The following is a 21,689-nucleotide window of genomic DNA, read 5'->3' on the forward strand; positions in this document are numbered from 1 at the left end:
TTAGAATCTGCCCAAACCATTTCTGGGTCTTGGATATTTCATGTGCTTTAAACTCTCCACCAATTTTCATGGTTAGAGCACATCCGATGCTACCCCAAATCAACAATCCCTCTTAGTGAGGATTGTGCTCTAGTAATACTCCTCACTGAGCATTACTCTGATTATCTAGCACTAGTACTTGTGTTGATGCTAGGCCTCCCCGCCCACATCCTCTGCACTGTTGCATCTTCTACTATTGCCCATGTCCTTGCCACTACCACTGTTGCATCTGTATGGCAGCTCTCTCTGCATATGTGCTACCGCCCATGGCCTTGCCACTACCACTGTTGCATCTGCATTGCATCCCCTTCTCCTAACGCTGCATCGTGCTGCACATATCACTGCCACTGCTAACTGTTGCATTGCAGCCTAGTTACTGAGAAGGAAGTAACTGATCCACCCAACTCTGACATCTCTGTCAGGCTAGAGACTCTCGATGCTAAACCTCCCTTTGCCGCTAACAAGTGCTCCCTCTATTGACCTCTGTGTTGCTGCAACAACTCCATGCATCTCACCGTTGCACACCTCTCCATGCCATCTTGCACTGGTGCAATACTTCCGTGCTTCTCGCATTGTTGCATCCTGCTAACCTCTGCATTGTCCCGGGACTCCTGCACTGTATCACTCTTTGCCGCTTCATCTGCATCCGTCTCTACTGACATCTGCCAGTCCTGCTACTCCTCTTCAGGGCTCCCGTAGCAAGGTATAATCCAAGAGGTTGGGTACCTCGAGGATCTTGCCCTCATCGCCTGTAGTCCGTCTGGCTACAGCTTGATGTCTCCCCACTTCGTCTCACGTGGCGCATGAGCACTCATGGCACAATTGTCATCCTCCTCAACTTCTTTCTCCGCCTTTGCTGGTGCTTTCTTTGAGTCAGAAGCCTCTCTCTTACTCTTCTTCCTTGGACACTGATTCACATAGTGACCCAGTTCCCCAAAATGGAAGCACTTGACCTTGGAGAGGTCCTTCTTCTTTCTTTTCTCTTGCTTTCCCACGGATGCGAGAGCCGCATCTTCTTCTTCCTCCTTGATTTTGACCCCTTTTCTGCTAATCCCCGCCTTGGTCACCCGTTTGATCTCCTCTTGACGAAGTGTCGCCCACAATTCCTCCTAATTTGGAAGGCTCGACCTGCCTAGTATGCTCTGGACAAATACCTCCCAATCCTCTAACACTACGTTCAATGCGGTCCTCACCATCAGTTCTTGATACGGCCTGGCCCCTATGGAAGTTAGCTGATCACGGATCTCCTTCAATCCACCGAGGAAGACATCTATCTGCTCTCCCTTCTGCATTTCGGTAGGACCGCAGTTGATTTTCAAGTAACATCTTCCTCTGCACGGAAGTATGCTGGTGCAATTTCTTCGGGGCCTCCCACATCTCATTTGTTGTGTCCTTCTTAGCAATATGCAACACCACATGATGCTTGACCCATCAAAGATGATGCATTTTTCCCTGGCCATTTTCTTCTTGTACTTCTCATTTTCAACTGGGTCAATCGGGATCACTATTGCTTTCAAGGCGAAGTGCTTGATGCGGTACCTGTCTAGAATGGACAAGATCCTAGCTTTCTAGACTACGAAGTTGGAAGCTATGTCTAGTCTATCCTGATCTCTTAGCCCATTCACTGCCATCTTGCTGCTCTTCTTTCGACTTGGCTGAGTCTCTTTACTTCCCTCCTGGAAGTCCTCGTTTCAACTCCCTCTGAGTCTCGATTTCCTTTTTGGAAATCCCTCCCCCTTGGTATTGCCCTGTTAGGTATTGTTATGGCCATAGTACCCCACCAACTTCACTCCGCAAATTATCCGTAGCCTCCTATACCTCAGCAGCTTGAAGGACTGAGCCTCTAGGCTCTGTGCAGTACCGACACTGGCAAAATCTACACCTCCTGGCCACAACATCGATCCTTCCTGATTGAGAAAGATGATCGGGCACTGCGTAGGTCAGGTCTGCTCCACTCCGCCTCTGTGTTGATCCTCCTCCTGGCTCGAACTGATGGCGCAAGCCCTTTGCGTCATTCCTTCCTTGTTGCTTTCTGCTAGGAACAACTTGTCACCCGAGACAGATGTTTCTGCTGCTATTGCTCTGCTCGGTTAATGCCTTCAGTTATCCTGTGATCTGCAACCACGCTCTGATACCATGTTGGAATTTTTAAGTTTAACCCGTTAGAAATTCTTCTTGTATTATCTAATTTATTTCTTCTTACTTGTTCAATTACTTAACAAGTTATTTACCATGTAAATACTGAAAATAATACAAGTACAGTATCAACACATACAGATCATCAACTGAAAGTAAACAAGCACACAAGTGACATCGTTGTTTTTGGACTAATGTCCCCGGAAAAACCCAATGCGGGAAAATCGGTGCAACTATTCAAAGGGTTTTATTATTATGCAGTTTCAGAATACAACCTGGGTGCCACAAATGGCTCACCCAACAAAGAATCCCCTCGACAGTAGTACCTCTCAGTCGGAGACAGATATTCCAGTTAAATCATTGGATGAACGATCCCATAGCAACAATGTCTGTCCCATGAAATTCTCCCAGTGCTACCTCTAGGCCCCGCGTCAACCTCTGCGGCCTCTGCGTCAGCCCCTAGACCCTCTGTGTCTCACACGCTGGCCCTCTCTAGCTCTACGTAGCTCTTGGCTTCCTCTGCGTGGGCACTGGCTGGCTCTACGTCAACCTCTCCCAACTCCGCATTGATCCTCTTGGCACTAACTCTGTCTCTCTGCTATGTATTCACTGCCCCTCAATTACAACTCAGATTACTCACTCGATTTCCTCAGCAAATCCTGCCCTAGAAAATCAAATTCTTGATCTCTCTTAGTGTGTTCTCTAACTGACCCTCAAGCCTCCTCTTGTACTTTTCTCGTTGATCCATCAACGGCCGAGTTTAAATCTCTAATCAACGGCTAAGATTAGATTTGTTTTGATCCATGACTTTTGGACCATTCTAACCCAGTTTTATATTAATATCCATTAATATTTTATTTTTCCTAAGTTTAGACTTACGAATTCCATTAAAAATATTAATTATTTTAATATCTCCCAAATTGGTTAGAATCTGCCCAAACCATTTCTGGGTCTTGGAGATCTCATGCGCTTTAACCTCTCCACCAATTTTCATGGCTAGAGCACATCTGATGCTACCCCAAATCAACACTCCCTCTTAGCGAGGACTCTGCTCTAGTAATACTCCTCACTGAGCATTACTCTGATTATCTAGCACCGGTACCTGTGCTAATGCTAGGCCTCCCCGCCCACATCCTATGCACTATTGCATCTTCTACTACTACCCATGGCCTTGCCACTGCCACTGCTGCATCTGCACTGCATCCCCTTCTCCTAACGCTGCATCGCGCTGCCCATATCATTGCCACTACTAACTATTGCATTGCAGCCTAGTTACTGAGAAGGAAGTAACTGATCCACCCAACTTTGACGTCTTTGTCAGGCTAGAGACTCTTGATGTTGAAGCTCCCTCTGCTGCTAACAAGTGATCCCTCTATTGACCTCTGTGTTGTTGCAACAACTCCATGCATCTCGAATCGCTTCACACCTCTCCATGCCATCCTGCACTGGTGCAATACTCGTGCTTCTCGCACTGTTGCATCCTGCTAGCTTTTGCGCGATCCCCAGACTTTTGCACTATAACACTCTTTGTCGCTTCATCTGCATCCATCTCTATCAACATCTGCCAGTCCCGCTACTCCTCTTCAGGGCTCTCGTAGCAAGGTATAACCCAAGAGGTTGGGTACCTCGAGGAGCCTGTCCCTCATCGCCTGTAGTCCATCTGACTGCAGCTTGATGTCTCCCCACTTCCTCTCAAGTGGCGCATGAGCACTCATGGCACAATCGTCATCCTCCTCGACTTCTTTCTCTGCCTTTGTTGGCACTGCCTTTGAGTAAGAAGCCTCTCCCTTACTCTTGTTCCTCGGACATTGGTTCGCACAGTGACCCAGTTCCCCACAATGGAAGCACTTGACCTTGGAGATGTCCTTCTTATTTCTTTTCTCCTACTTCCCATGGGTGCGAGAGCCGCATCTTCTTCTTCCTCCTTGATTTTGACCCCTTTTCCACTACTCTCCGCCTTGGTCACTTGTTTGATCTCTTCTTGACAAAGAGCCGCCCACAGTTCCTCCCAATTTGGAAGGCTCGACCTGCCTAGTATGCTCTGGACAAATACCTCCCAATCCTCTGAGACTGCGTTCAATGTGGTCCTCACCATCAGTCCTTGTTCTGGTGTGGCTCTTATGGAAGTTAGTTGATCATGGATCTCCTTCAATCCACCGAGGAAGACATCTATCTGCTCTCCCTTTTGCATCTGGTATGACCGTAGTTGATTTTCAAGTAACATCTTCCTCTGCACGGAAGTATGCTAGTACAATTTCTTCAAGGCCTCCCACATCTCATTTGCCCTGTCCTTCTCGGCAATATGCAACACCACATTATCCTTAACCCCATCAAGGATGATGCACTTTGCCCTGGCCATTGCCTCCTTGTACTTCTTATTTTCAGCTAGGTCAATCGAGATCACTATTGTTTTCAAGGCGAAGTGCTTGATGCGATACTTGTCTAGAATGGACAAGATCCTGGCTTTCCAGACTACAGAATTGGAAGCTCTGTCCAATCTATCCTAATCTCTTAGCCCATTCACTGCCATCTTGTTGCTCTTCTTTCAACTCCTTTGAGTCTCTTTACTTCCCACTTGGAAGCCCTGGGTTCGACTCCCTCTGAGTCTCGATTTCCTTTCTAGAAATCCCTCCCCCTTGGTCTTGCCTTGTTAGGTATTTTATGACCATAGTACCCCACCAGCTTCGCTTCGCAAATTATCCGCAGCCTCCTATACCTTATCAACTTGAAGAACTGAGCCTCTAGGCTCTGCACAATACCGACACCGGCAAAATTTGCACCTCCTGGCCACAACGTCGATCCTTCCTGACTGAGAAAGATGACTGGGCACTGCGTAGGTCAGGTCTGCTCCTCTCTCCCTCTGTGTTGATCCTACTCCTAGCTCGAACTGATGACACAGGTCCTCTGCATCAATCCTTCCTTGTTGCTTTCTGCTAGGAACAACTTGTCACTTGAGACAGTTGTTTCTGCTACTATTGCTCTGCTCGGTTGATGCCTTTAGTTATCTTATGATCTATAACCACGCTCTGATACCATGTTGGAATTTCTAAGTTTAACCCGTTAGAAATTCTTCCTGTATTATCTAATTTATTTATTCCTACTTGTTCAATTACATAACAAGTTATTTACCATGTAAATACTGAAAATAAATACATGTACAATATCAACACATACAGATCAATAACTGAAAGTAAACAAGCACACAAGTGACATCGTTGTTTTTGGACTAATGTCCCTGAAAGAACCCAATGCGGGAAAACCGGTGCAGCTATTTAGAGGGTTTTATTATTATGCAGTTTCAAAATACAACCTGGGTGCCAGAAATGGTTCACCCAACAGAGAATGCCCTCGGCAGTAGTACCTCTCAGTGGGAGACAGATATTCCAGCTAAATCACTGGATGAACGATTCCACAACAACAATGCAGCTTTTGTTGATCTGCGTCACTTTGATAGGGATTGCGTCACCCTATCTAGCCTTAGTCTGTCCCACAAAATTCTCTGAGCGCTGCCTCTAGGCCTTGCGTCAGCCTCTCTGGCCCTGCATCAGGTTTTGGAGCCTTTGCGTCAGCCCCTAGACCCTTTGCGTCTCACATGTTGGCCCTCTTTCGCTATGTGCAACTCCTAGCTGCATCTGTGTGGCCACTGTCTAGCTTTGCATCAACCTCTCCCATCTTTAGGTTGATCCTCTTGGTACTAGCTCTGCCTCTCTACTATGTATTCACTGCCCCTCAAGTGTAACTCAGAGCACTCACTCGATTTCCTCAATAAACCCTGCCCTAGAAAATCGAATTCTTGATCTCTCTTGGTGTGTTCTCCAATTGACTCTCAAGCCTCTTATACTTTTTTCATTGGTCCATCAATGGTCGTGATTAAATATCTAATCATTGGCTAAGATTAGATTTGGCTTGATCCATGACTTTTGGACCATTCTAACCCAGTTTTATATTAATATCCATTAATATTTATTTTTTCCTAAGTTTAGACTTAGTAACTCCATTAAAAATATTAATTATTTTAATATCTCCCAAATCGGTTAGAATTTGCCCAAACTGTTTATGGGTCTTAGAGATTTCATGTGCTTTAGCCTCTCCACCAATTTTCATGGCTAGAGCACATTTGATGCCACCCCAAATCAACAGTTTCCTAGGCGAAAGGGGTCTTAAGGGGTCTTGAGGGGGTCATTTCCCTAGAAAAATTTGCAAATTTTTTCTATGAAACAAAAAAGCGTAATTTTTAATATTTGTTGACCAACTGGGAAGGGTTTACATTATGTTCATTTCACATTTCATTTTATGTTTGCTCTTTTGTTGTGAACACTGCTATCATAGCCAAGCAGCCTTGTGTCTGCTCCCTCGTTGAACGGAACGCTGCCACCATCGCCAGGAAACCTTCTGTGTGCTCCTTCGTTGAACGGATTATCTTGAGCAATTATGGTCATTTATCTTTTGATATCTTCTTATGTTATTTTGACTTTAAAATTAAAATTTTTGACTCTTGATGTATCAGACTTGACTTTTATAATTTTATTTCAATATTTAGTATTCAATGTTCATAGTTGGAAGTGGAACATCAATATGGTTTAGAGTTTCAAAGTTTAAACATTTATAATTTTATAATTTATTTCATTGTTAGTAAGTTAGTAGACTAGTAGTTACATTGTACAATTACAAACTTCCATGTATGATGTATGATTATAATTTATATGATAATGATATCAATGATCATGCTTTTCATTTTAAATTTGTCTCAGTTATATGATTCATCGATTTATATTTTATAGTTATAAGTTTTTAAGACGACGACGTCCCCCCACACTTCCTTAAAATTGGTGGGGAGCTTTTGCATAGGCCACTCTTGCATATCCCTGCTCCCTCACCTCGTCCCAGAAACTTGGTGGAACATTTCATGGCACCTATAGTACTTGGTTTCTTGGATGACACATGTACCTTAGACTTGGTGATATTATATAGTATTTACAATGTTACATCACTAAGGATTATGTATTAGGGATGCTCATGTATTGCATATTATTTTGAAATGATCACTAAGGCTTATGTATTAGAGATGCTCATGTATTTCATATACTCTTGAAATGATACACTAAGGAAATGGAATACTCCTTGTCCTCTTTAATGTGATGTGAGTTGCCATTCACCATGTGTCCTCATTAGTTGGACATTAGCTATTTAACCCTTGTTAAAAAGTGTATATAGACATTTTTAGCTTGTATTACATTGTCGATTGATTCATCCATTCTTCATCCTGCTTTTGTATCTTCCTGAAGCATTAATGCATCAACGCAACTTGGTGATTTGGTAGGATTCATCCCCACATCCATCTTTGGTGAAGGAGGCTTAGATATAGCACATTTATTTTCTTTCATAAACAATATTGAATCTAGATTGTATATGTTTGTCTCTCTTTCCTCTTTGAATGCTTTCTCTTATTGTTTGAATGGTAGATTTGGTGCACCATTTCCATGGAACATAAGATCATCAACAATTTAAAAGCTTTTATATTTTTGTATAACTATATCAATATAATGTAAATGAAAGCTTTTATGCATATGAAACCTTCGATATTTTTGTTTAATTGTATAATTATAGTGTGAAGAAAGTGAAACCACAAATCTCAACCTTGATCAAATGCAGGCATGGCAACACCATTGCAACTATCCTCATTTGAAAGACTCAATCACACTAGTGTTTTCTAGCTTTTCTACTTCATTGTTGTTGTCTCATAACTCCCTCATTTAAATCTTTGCACTGACACATCCCCATATGTATTTGATGTACTAGAGCTAAACTTGTCATCTTGAAACGAATCCACATGTACATGTGTTCATGTTAGAAACACTTAGTCATTGTCTCAATCCACCATAATGTTAAAATTGATAGTGCCCAAAAATTCACCAAATAATCTCTACTCTTAATTTAGGATTTTTCTTAGAACACAGTGTCGCATACACAACCATCGTATGGTCACCCTGTATCTAGTACATATCCTCTCTTTGATTTACTCATTGATACATAGGTTTGTTATTCCCTTCCCATATCATCCTAAACTCTTGTAAAAGATGTCACAATGCGCAAAGGACACTAACATATTAATTAGCATTGGATTTGCTATTGATTATTGAATTAATAACTTAATTTTACTAATATTACCACAATCAAACCATAACTTTGAAGGTGCCTTACATATAACAACTTATTAAGACCGTAATAATATAATTAACTAACGATCTAAGTGTGGAAGTTCATTATGTCAATATTTGTTTGCAACTTAGTGTTATGAGATTAATCAATTACATTAAAGATTTAACTTTTATTTAATTGTTAAATGGTTATCGTATATTACATTTACTAGCTACATAAAGACCATGTTTATGTTATATTGAATTTACTAGTTACATAAAGGTCATCTTTGTTATATTGAATTGGTTAGCTATATAATAATTTTCTAAAAAATGAATGGAAGGCCTTAAAGAACACCAATAAAGTAGAATGCATTCCTTTGAAATTTTGACTTATTCTATCACTTAAAAGCTAATCCAAAAAATGATAATTGCATCAAGAGTTAGGGGAAATTCCAATCTTGTAAAACACATTTATTAATTATAATTGTTACCATAGTACTCTAAATCACCACGTTGCAATAAAATAATGACCAATATGATCAATTATTTTCTTTCACTATTGAAATTCTTTTGTAATCACAAAAAAGTAGGACACCTTGTCAAAATAGAGATCTAAAGTTATAATTAATTTTATCATGGATTGTCATGTTGTGATTATATAACACGGGCAGTATCGTCAATTATTTGCCTTGCCACCTTTGAAATCCTTTCTTTATGACAAAAAAGAAAAACACTTGCTAAATGGATACAGTTATTACCATATTACTAAGAATCACCATGTAATAAAATAAGAACCAACATGACCAACTCTGTCTTTCACTATTGAAATCCTTTTTATAGTTAAAAAAAGAGAGGACACTTTGTTAAATGGAGATCTAAAGCTATAATTGGTTTTTTACCATGGATTACCATGTTGTGATTATGTGGCATGGCTAGTATTACCAATTACTTGCCTTGCTCCCCTTGAAATCCTTTTTTCTTAACAAAATAGAAAAACACTTGCTAAATGGAAAGTATAGATAAATAATCAATTTAATTATATTTAGTTAGTATTAAATGATTTTTCTGTAAAATCACATTTATTAATTATAGTTATTGTCATTTTACTATAGATCACTATATTGCAATTAAATAATGTGACAAATATTGGTAACTATTTTCTTTAATTATTGAAATCCTTTTAATAATTACAAAAAAAGACACATTTCTAAATGGAAATTCAAAGTTATCATTGATTCTACTATAGTTTACTATGTTGTGATTATATAACCTGTCTAGTATCACCAACTATATCTCTGTGCCCTTTGAAATCTTTTCTCTGTAACAAAAAAACAAAACTTATTAAATGGAAGATATAGGCAAATAATTAATTCAATTATATTTAATTAGTGTTAATTGATTTTCTCATAGTTAGGTAAAAACACATTTATTAGTTATAGCAATTACCATACTACTAGGAACCACCATGTTACAATTAAATAATATGACCATTATCACCAACTATTTTCTTTAACTATTGCAATCCTTGTTATAATAACGTTAGAAAAACATCTTGCTAAATGGAGATTTGAAGTTATCATTGATTCTACTTTGAATTACCATGTTATGATTTTATAACATGACTAATATCACCAACTACTTGCTTTGGTCTTTTAATTCTTTTTCCCTACAACTAAAAGAAAGAACTTGCTAAATAGAATATATATGTAATAATCATTATACGCCTTAATTTATTTTTCTCATATTTTAATATTTTAGCTTCATAAAAAACTAAATCTTAATTTAACTTTATGAATTTATAAATACTTTATTTTAAAATATTACAAAATAAAAATCTAAAATATATTTTTTTTCACAAGATTTTACCTTATTTTTTGTTGTTATTGTTGTTGTTGTTGGTTTTTTTTTTTAATTATAAATTTGAGAGATGTTTTACGTTATTACTCTTCACATATGCATTATAATATCTTATTTATTTTTTTATATGTTATTCCTACTCCTAAACAATTCACCCATCCCTATGATAACTTTTATACATATTTATATATTTTGGTAATTGAATTTATGAATATAGGATATAATATTGTCAAGTAAGGTATTTCTAAATTTAGAGAGCATAAATTATAATTCAAACCTATTGTAAACATCAGATATCAATTATGTGGGTTGTGCTTTTGTTTAAATATTTAAAACAAAATAAATTATTTTAAAAATTAGAAAATTGTAAGATTGGTAAAGAGTTGATTACATAAATATTTTAAACATAGGAAGATAAGGTGTGTGCTCTTAAAGCTATTTAGAGTCATTGACGATGATAAGTTCCTCTAAGTGTTCTTCCTCATTATTCATTAGCTATTCTAGGGCCATTTGCATCATGTTGATCGCTTGCTTGATCTTAGAAATGCCTCTCTTGATGTCAGTGCTAGTGTCCTTGTGGTGAGCATTTTCATGGATAATAAGACTTGATTTATCCTTCATATCTCACATCAGGGTTAGGAAAACATATTTGTAAAGGGTCATAGTTTTGGTGGGTATGGTCTCTATAATAGGGTAGCTAGGGTCTTTGGATGGGGATCTTAGAAAGAAACTAACTCTCCATACTTCTCAAATTGGGATTGGAATCTTTCTTTTGTTGTAAAAATTTACCACGAGAATAATTAAACAGACAACAATCATAAAACATGCAAACATAAATGCCAATGTTTACCCTAGGAAAACCCCAACTCTAGGAAAAAACCCAACCTAAGAAAATTTCATTAGTCCTTGGCCAAGTGAGCCAAGTGAGCCTTCACTGCTCACCTCCCTGGGCTATTACAAAGAAGACTTCCAACAATCCACGGGCAGATTACGATGGGAAGCCAAAAAACCATGGGCCCAAAACCACTACTATTGACCCAATCAACTTTGACTCTTTGCCCTATTCAAGTTTTACCGAATATTGGTCTTGTCTCCATCTCCTCTATCCTTTGCATTATGTGACTAGGAAAATTTAAAGCAAAATCACTCCATGTCTTAGAGCCAAAGAATAGATTATTGATGAGAGGTGCAAGGATTGAATGTAGTACCCTAGAAGGGGTGAAGAATTGGGGTCATGTTCCTTAGCCACCCTAATACTCCCCTGATGTTGTTTTTTTCAGACTCCTATAAAACTTTGGCATCCTTTTATCTTTATCTCCTCAATTATGGGGAACCAATAATCATTTCCCATAATCTCCATTAGTAACACTTATTTATGATACTTTGTAGATTCCTCAATGTTGGTAGCTATTTTATAGAGAGTTGCCCACAAATTCCAAAAATTATACATGGAGATAATTTTGCTAGAGGATTTTAAGTCTTCTTTTATGTCTTAAAACCACCATTAGAGGACATATAAAGTCTAAAGTTAGACTCCTAAGGAAAATATAAAATAGGAAGAGCATATGCCGCATCATATTATGTTATAGGTAAAAAAGGAAATCAACATTGCTAAAATAAGAGCAAACTCTAATGAGATATATGTTGAAACAAGGCATTGAACAATTCCTAAAACATTGTAGATTGAGAAAAATTGTCATGTTTATAACACTAAGGGTTGTCAATTCGGACTCTTAGAAATTTTACATGCATATAAATCATAATTTCAAAATATTTGTTACAATACCAACTTTCCTAACCTTTTAACTCATCACAATGGATTCAACACCTTGTAAAACCTCTTGGGGCACTCAAATTCTACCGATTAAACAACTTAAACTCAAGTTAACTCAAGTTTTTAAAAATCTCTGTAGGATTTTGGTTAAATTTAACCAAAAAAATGTAGTGAAAAAAGCTATTTCATTTTTAAATTAAACTATATTTTTTATTTATAAATAAAATTGTAAAATAAATGAATAATTTTTTTTGTAAGCTTAGGTAGATCATTTTCTATTTATAATAAACAAGCTAAAAACAATTACTATCCATAGGTGATCTCAAATTGCCCAGTGAGAAACCAAGCATTTTGGCCACCTATACATAACATATGCTATCCAAAATTGATAATTTTGCAGTCTTTCTAACCATGCTATGTAAACAAAACTATTGCAAATACAGTTTTTATCTATTGTTCTAATAACCAAGCAAATATATAAAGAAACCTGACATTAAGAAACAAAAATATTTAGAGAACATAAACTCATTATACTCATCTGGTTCATCCTGGTCTGGTTTAACCATTGTTGGCTCTGTTGCTGAGCCGCCATGCACAGGGGTCCTGTTCACTATACTCGGGATGTGTCTCTCTATGCGATCCATTCGCATATCTTGTTTGTAGAGTTGCAATTGAATAGTATGTAGGTCTTGTTTATAATCAGGCATGTCCCTAGTTATTAGAGCCATACCTATTGAGACTTGCTCAATTGACTTACAGAGCACCCGCTTCATGAGCCAATATAAGTGCAATGTCTACTTGAACTGCGCCATCCTACCTCTCGTGTTGCCAGGGTCTAATACCACATCCCTCCACTCTTCCATCTCCTCCTTGGAATCTTCTTCCTTCACACTCTCTTCCATCTCGTTGATTAATTCCCTGATGTTTGTGTCTGTGTCCCTCAGTATGCTTTGGCCGCTTCATGAATTGTCTCGTCCATTGGACGACGACCTCTTCTTTTGCCAGGGGTGTTACTATCCTAAGGCCCCAGACTATTGTTTGTCTATACTTTTCCACCCCAGCCACGACCACGACCACGACCGCGAGCTGACCTTGCCATATCCCTGCTCCCCTCTATCTGTTCATAGGACGAACAGTAATGGGTTAGGATGAAATCATCATCCGTCCAAATACCCATCCACTCAGGAGTGTGTTGTTTGTGTTTGCATTTTCCTATTCCCAGGTTTCCCAGGGGGTTATTCCCTTCCCTCTCCCTCTTCCCCCTTGCCTTCTTCTCACTTTCATTTTTGATACCGGGCTCTCCTTCACCTTCACGGTCCCCCGCTATAGTTCTGAGGTCCCTTGCTCGGGAGTTCCTCAGCATGGTAAATCCTTTAGTCAGAATCTCAGAACTCTCTCCCCTCCTCCCATGCAGTCTGGCTTCTCTCTCTTTCTCGTCAGAGATCTCCTCTTGGGATGGCTTTGGAAACTTTCCAGGGTTCTTATTTAGATCACCCTCCCAGCCCCGCTTTCTTTCTCGACCTGAGTTTCCTTCCCCTACCCAGCCTCCCTTCCTAGTTACTCTTTCCAGGCTCGCCACCCACACATCCTCCCTGCCCCTCTCGCTGGCTCCCTTTATTTCCAAGGCTTTAGGCTCATCCTTCCCCTTACTTTCAATAACTATGCCCTTACCCTTCTCCTGCCTCGATGCCAAGCTCCCAGGCTCTACCTTGCCTTGGGATCCTGACTTGGCGCTTAACTGAATTCCCGCAGCAGGACCTTCCTTCTCCCCCCTGCCCCTAGTTCTAGCCCCTCCCCCCCAGCATTCTACAGATGGCAAATTGAATTATAGAGAGACGACAGTTTACATACCCGATGAATCGCTTCCTGAACGTTGGTTGAATGCTTGGCTCCCTTGTCCCACTCCTTCTTCCTCTCCTTCTCCTTCTATCCTTCCTATCTGCCTTACTCCCTCTTTCATACTCCTGCTTGCCACCACCCTATTGTCCCATCCTGCCTTCATCACCGTCCTTCCCTCCTCTCTTCGCCCAGACATTCCATATGTCACTTCTCTTAACCGAACAATTATACCTCTCCACGTACCTTCTTACTCTCATGCTAACTGCTATGAGCAGTCCTTGCTCCATCCTGCTTCTGACATCGCCGTTATGGTGCTTTACATCCTCTGTCACCCCGATCAGGGCATAAAATAAATGAATATTATTAAACAATATAATAATATTTAAAAACTCATTGTTATTTTGTTACAAATTTGTTTTTTTTTTGCTATAGGATGGTAAATATATACCTTACGTTGGAGGATATTTGAGAGAACTCGTTAAGGAAGATGTATTTATTGGTTAAAATATAATGAAAACATTTAAAGTGTAATAAATAAAAATATTTATGTTTTTTTTTTCTATTATATTTTCAATTTATTATTATATATAAATATTTATGTTATTTTTTTCTATTGTATTTTCAATTTATTATTATACTTCTGGTATATTGTTATAATATTTAATATTGGTATATTTAATCATTTTCTTTATTTGATATTTTCAATTTATTATTATATTTGTTTGTATTGTTATAATATTTAATAGTTGTATTTTTAATTATTTTTTTTATTTGGTATTTTTAATGAAACTAAATGAAAAATATTTAAAAGGTGTAAAAGAATATATATATAATTAATCAATGAAGCTTAGTTTAAGTAGTTGGAAAAATGTTATTATTCTTTTAGCCAGATTCAATTTTTAATGAATATTTTTTTGTAATGGTTTCAAACATGGTTTTCTAAGCAATTTCTTAGCAATTGAAATATGTATATTCTTTATATGGAATATAAAACATTTATCATGGAAAACGATAAAATAAAATATTATAATACAAGAGGTTGAACTTCATTGTTATAATAACCACCTTAAATCCATTTTATTCTAGATCTACTAATAGCTTAGAGGGATCAAATATCTTTTCACTATAAAAAGTGTTTGCATCTCAAGAGATTTGATCCCTTTTTATGCTTAGGAGATGTGAAATTAATATACACTGGTTCAATTATTAATTATAATTATTAATTTTTTTATTATTATATTATATTTTTTAAATTTTTAACAGATCAAAATGTTAAAGAGAACATTACAACATATCTAACATAAGGTTAATATCACAAATAATAGTCTTAGAAAATTTATTGTTGTAAACGAAATCTTCACCATCAAATTGAAAAGCAATATTATTAATGTTATTTTTTGATATTGAAATATTATTTTTTAATATACACCTTAAAACTAATATTGGTACAAACATAACTTTAAAATCAACCGACCATCAAAAAATAGTGTTACTTGTAGCACCCTCTTCTTCTGAGTAAAAATTGTGGGAATTTAAAATTACAATATTTTTTAAATGATGGCATCAAAAACTTGTACTATTATAAAAAAAAATACCTTAAATCAACCCCTAATTAAAAGTTGTATTACAATTGTATTACAAATATTTTTTATGCATTAATATTTTAACATTTTAAAAATTAATTTAATACAACAAACATTATCAACAAACATTATATCTACTTTTAAATATTTTCAGATATTTTGATTAATATTTATTTTCAAAAAAAAATTAAAAATATAAACAATTTAAATACGTCCAAAAAATGGTAATTAATTAATTTTAAAAATTTCAAACTTTATAACAAAATCTTAAAAAAAAGAGACATTATGTATTAATACAAACAATTATAGTTATAAGAAAAATAACTTAGAAGGTATTAATATATTTATTAATGATAATAACAATATTAATAATAATAATCTTCCCCTGCATCTCATATTAAAAACAAGGTTGTTAATTTATCTAGTTTTTCCTTTCCCCCGTCGGTTTTTAAAGTTTTGGGTAAAGGCTTAAATTTTTCCTTAGCCCCCAGGAAGATCCCAGTAGATGATATTATTTGTGACATTGAGTTTGGGATCAAGGGTTTACCTGATAGGGTTAAGAACACTATTAGGCAGGATTGTGTCATTGTCTTGAGAAGGGCGAAGCCCCCTAAGAGCAACTTGAGCAAGGAGGAATCTGTTGCCCTTAGATCCTTAAACCAGAACAAAGATATCGTTGTTCTAAAAGCTGACAAGGATGAAGTGTCGTCATTCTTAACAAGGTGGATTACCGCAGCAAGATGTTGGATCATCTTCATAATAGTGGAAGCTATAAGAAGCTTCCCAAAAACCCGTTAGAGAAGATTTCTAGGAATGTGGCTCTTGCCATTAAATCCAGTAGCTCAATGAGTTCCCTACACCATAAACTCATTGAGAAAAACCCTATTACTCCTAGAATCTATGGGCTCCCTAAAATTCACAAAGAAGGAGCTCCCCTAAGACCCATTGTCAACACCATTGGAGGTCCTACCTATCTTCTTGCAAAATTCCTTGCGTTAAGGCTTAAACACTTAGTTGGCCATACAGAGTCCTTCGTAAAAGACTCTGCTTCCTTCATTGATGAGCTCAAGGATATTAGATTTGACTCTGAAGACATTCTTGTTAGTTTTGATGTGGTTTCCCTGTACACGTGCATCCCTATAAATGAGGCCATGGATGTAATTAACCGCTTAACAGATCTTGACACCGCTCGGTTATTTGAGATCTGCCTCACTTCCACCTTTTTCAGTTTTGAGGGGGAGTTCTTTGAGCAAACCTGTGGGGTTGCCATGGGCTCACCCCTTTCCCCCATTGTTGCAAATCTTTTTATGGAAGATTTTGAATCCAAGGCTCTAAACTCAGCCCGCCTCCTACCCAAGCTTTGGAAGAGGTATGTTGATGACACCAATGTCATTTGGTCTCACGGCCAAGAGGAGTTAGATCTCTTCTTCGATCATCTCAACAATCAATCCTCGGCCATTAAGTTCACTAAGGAACAAGAAGTCGATGGTTGCCTCCCTTTCCTTAATATTCTTATTTCTAATAATAGTGATGGTTCCCTCTCCCACCAGGGGTTTCGGAAGAAAACACATATAGAGCAGTATCTTCACACTAGTTCCCACCATTTTCTGGCTCAGAAGATGGGTGTTCTCAATACCCTTGCTACTTGTGCCCTAAGGATCTATGATGAAAAGAGCTTCGAGAGGTAGAAATCCCATCTCCTCGATATCTTTGTCAAGAATGGTTATAGTAGATTCTTGGGTCAGAAAGCTTTCCTCAAAGCTGCCAAGAATTCACTAACTAAAAGAGAACTGAAAGAGCGGATTCCAGGTGTCCATCTTCCGTATGTTCAGGGGACCATTGATAAGATTGCAAGGATTCTAAAAATCATAATGTTCCCGCAACCTTTAGGCCCCTTAACACCATTCGTAGGTCTCTCAGATCAATGAAGGGTCCGATCGACCCTAAGGATATGAAAGGGGTATATATTATCCCTTGTTCTTGTGGGACCACCTATATTGGTGAGACTGGTCGCTCCATTATCAAAGGATTAGTGAGCATGCAGCTGACATTAAACACAAGAGAACCAAGTCTTCTGCTTTAGCTGAACATGCAGAAAGAACCAAGCATCATGTGTGTATTGAGGAGGCTAGTGTGATTGCTAGAGTTTCCCAATTCCAACATCGGAAATTTAGGGAAGCCCTTGAGATTGAAAAAAGGCCGAGCAATCTCAATAGAGAAGATGGTTGGAAGATTAGTAGTTGTTGGGTCCTAGCACTCTCTTCCTAGTCGTTTTCTTCCCTTCCTCCCCTCCCTCGTTTTTTGGCTTGTTCGTGTCCCTTTTTTTTTATCAATTTAATCATATATTACTTTTAACAATTAAGATAAACGATCAATTATATTATTTTATTTCCAGCCCTTGGCTTAGTCTATCATTATATTTTTGTTTATACTAACTATTATATATATATATATATATATATATATATATATATATATGAGATAAAAAAATAAATAAATATTTATTTATTTATTTATTGATAAATTAAAATTTTCATAAAATAGTAAATACCTTTAGGTAAATTCATATAAACAATTAAATTACTTAAATACCTCTAGGTTAATTTGACAATTAATTAAATATGAATTTTTAAATCTTATTTTTCTATCACTTGACTTATTCTAATATTTTTATTATATATTTTTATTAATTAGTTAATACTTTTTATAACTAACTATCCACTTAATAATTTTTTAAAATTAATTTATTATTTATATATATATATATATATATATATTTAAACCCCTAGGATAATTATTTGTCCCTTTGACTTTTAGTTTAATAATAATATAACTAACTAGCTATGATATTAACTTGTTTTTATACCCCTGGTCCGTCTAACTGTCCCCCTGTTATATATAGTCATTAGTCATTATAGTTGTTGCCTGGTCTAGGATTATAGCCGTTGGAGGTTCTGCTGGGACTATTTAACATGCAATGGTGGATCTGATTCTTCAACTTGTCTTGACGATAAACCACACTGGTTGGTTCGAAATGCGTCGACAAATAAAATATCATGTGATTTACTCCGAAAAATCTCTCATAAATTTATGCTTATTAATTTGAAAATTTAACAACCATAGAATTTCAAAGAAATTAATAATAATCATTGAATTAAATATTTATTAGTTAAAATTAATATGTAATAATCATTGAATTAAACAATTATTAGTTAAAAATAGTATGTATTTTATTATTTTTTTGAATAATATTTTACCATATATATACCTCATTTTGATTAATATTTTGGTGAAATTATCTTAGAATATGATAAATTACATTGAAATATCAATATGGAGTATTTTATATTAATAGTATTTCCATCATTTATTGCATAATGTTTATTCTCATTTATTTATTGTATTTTCATTTTAATTAGATATTAATCAATTATTTGTATTATTATTGTACAACTTGAGTAGATTTAATGGTTAAGAGCATGTGTTTTTTTAATAGACCATATGTTTATTCAAAGGGAGGTAGTGTATGTACACCAAGATTAAATAAAATTAAAAAGAAAACTATTGATTGGGCCAAAGTAGAATTCTAAGATACACAAGAGTAGATTTGGGGATTCACAAAAAAAAGAGCTATTAGATTAGAAAGAAGCAAAATGGAGTAAATAAAATTAAAAAGAAAATTGTTGATTGGGCCAAAGTTAAATTCCAAGATTCACAAGAGTAGATTTGGAAAGAAGCAAAATGGAGGCAAGAAGCATAGCAAGTGGATAGCTCAAGGTGATGAAGATACTAGATTATTTCATAATTATGTCAAAATGAGGAAAAATATAATATTATTTCAAATAAAATGATGAAGGGGGGTTAGGTCCACAATTTCAAGGGTGTGACATAATGGTTATCAACCATTTCAATAATATTTTCAAGGAACCTTGCAAGGCCAATACTACAAAGACTATTCATATGATAGTTTTCTTCCCCAATTTTGCGAGTAGGATCAAAACAATGCCCCCATGAAGGAGGTTTATTTGGATAAGTTACAAGTGGTTATTGAATATTTCAAAAGAGATAAGAGCATTGGACTAGATGATTGTTCTATTAAAATTTTTGAAGTGTTATCTAGTCTAATAAGTAAGGATTTTAGTAAAATTTGTGGAGGAATCTAAGAACTCTAATAATGTTTTAGAGACTTTTAATTCTAACTTCTTAGCTATGATCCCTAATAAACATGTTCTTGATTCTTTTGAAAATTTAGACCCATTTCACTTGTTGATGTTGTGTAGAAAATTATTTATAAGATTATATTTCCAAAATACTTAAGCATATGCCATCTCATATAAGCAATTTACCTTTTTATATGTTAGAAAAATTCATGAGGCTATAGGAATAGATCAAGAAACACGATACACGTAAATAAGAGACCCTCCTTCATAATCAAGATAAGCTTATCTAAGGGCCATGATAAGGTTAATCATTCATGTCTTTGATGGATGTCGTTACATGTAGGGTTTTCTCATGAATTTTTCAATGGGTGGAGGGATGTTACTTATCTATTTCTTTCTCACATTGAATAATGGCTTTACTTCTCCCGTTTTCTAGCCTTGAAAAGTCAAAGGTGAGATTTCCACTTTCATCCCTTCTCTTTCTTCATATATAAAAGGTTTAAGAAGTGGTCTCATATGTGAAAGAAGGCCTAGAATCATGAAAGCTATTATGTTAGGGGCTCATATATCTATAACCTACTATTTGTAGAGGATGTCATACTATTTGAATACAGGTACTTAAGGGATGAAAGAGCTACTAATCATGCTTTAGAGTTGTAACTTAGGATGAGTTGATGGAAATGGAACAACATAAAGTTTTCTCAATGTTTCATAGGGTAGTGGAAAGTTAGATAATATCTATAAGGAACTAATCTCGCTTCCAAAAGGTATTCAAAGTGGAATCAAATACCAATCAAAGTTAATGATTATTGATTTAGGGACTATGTATGGCTTTACAACAAGATTCAAAATGGGGTTACCTCATGGTAGATTGGGTGGTCATTCTTGGGTGGTAGACTAATTTTCGTGAAATCTATTATGGCATCCATCCCTATCCATTGCTAATCATTTTCTTATATTCCCGAAGGCAATTCTTCCAAGGACTAAGAAAAAGACTTTTATTTTCTTATGGACTGGAAGGAATGGAAAGGAAAAGATGACTTTGGTTAAAGGAGAGGCCAAAAAGGCCTAAAAAGGAAGGGAATTGGTGTATCAAGAACATATTTCATTTCTATAATACCCTTGTTGCCACAATTTTATTGAAGGGGATTGCAAGTTATGAGGGATATCCTAATCCAAAATATATCCAAACATTTCTAATTTTGGATCACAAATCCTATCAAAACCCACTTCCATGCCTTTATTATATGGAAAGAATTGGTTCAAGCCTTCCCACTAGTAGGGAAGTGGCTTTCCTGGAAGGTTATTAATGGGAAGAGCATACTACAAGAAGATCCATAGTTAGTTAGGGGTAACTTTTTTGGGTTATTTGAGGATTTATAGGTTTCTCTAAGATCCCTGAATAGAACTTCATTAGTAGATGTAAGGATTGGGAATCACCCATTATTTTAGGGAGGAGGATGCTTGAAGGCTGAAGCACTTAGTTTGGTAAGTTTAAAAGTGAAGGGGTGGAATGATATTTCTCAAAAATTAACATCTAGCAACATTTTACTTATGTAAAAGGAGGACAATTTAGTATGGACAAGAAATCCACTTAATGGTTTCTACATAACCAATCTTGGATATGAGGCAATGTTTCCTTATACTTGAGTGAAATTCTTTATGGTGGTGGAAGAAAGTATGGAATATTAGGGCACCACTAAAATGTAAATTGTTTCAATGTATGGCTCTCTCCACTACAAGGAAATCCCATTGTAGCAGAGGTTTTTGTGAAGGTTTTTAAAGTTACAAGATTGGAAATATTTTCAAGATTGGGCAAAATTAGGCACATCGTAATATTTTGAAACAATAAATTTACTTGTGTTGTCCTTTATAGTAATATTCCTTTAAAATTAAATATGCATCAATGCAATATTATAATTAATAAGCTTCAGTGTATATGAATCATAAAAATGCATTAATATCGATTTTTAAAGCACACACTATTTAATAAGTTCAAAAGAATACAATGAATCAATATGTATATATTTTAATTCATTGTTTTTTAAAACAAAATTTCAATTAATCATCTCAAAATAAAAGATGTTCTATAATAATATTGATTTTCATATCTTTGTTATTGTGTTTAGATATAATGTTTGCATTAATGCATTGTCCAAGG

Source organism: Pinus tabuliformis, chromosome 6 (genome assembly GCF_031772625.1).
Source record: "Pinus tabuliformis cultivar Carrire ecotype Pingquan chromosome 6, CPIR1, whole genome shotgun sequence".
NCBI classification, from domain to species: domain Eukaryota; kingdom Viridiplantae; phylum Streptophyta; class Pinopsida; order Pinales; family Pinaceae; genus Pinus; species Pinus tabuliformis.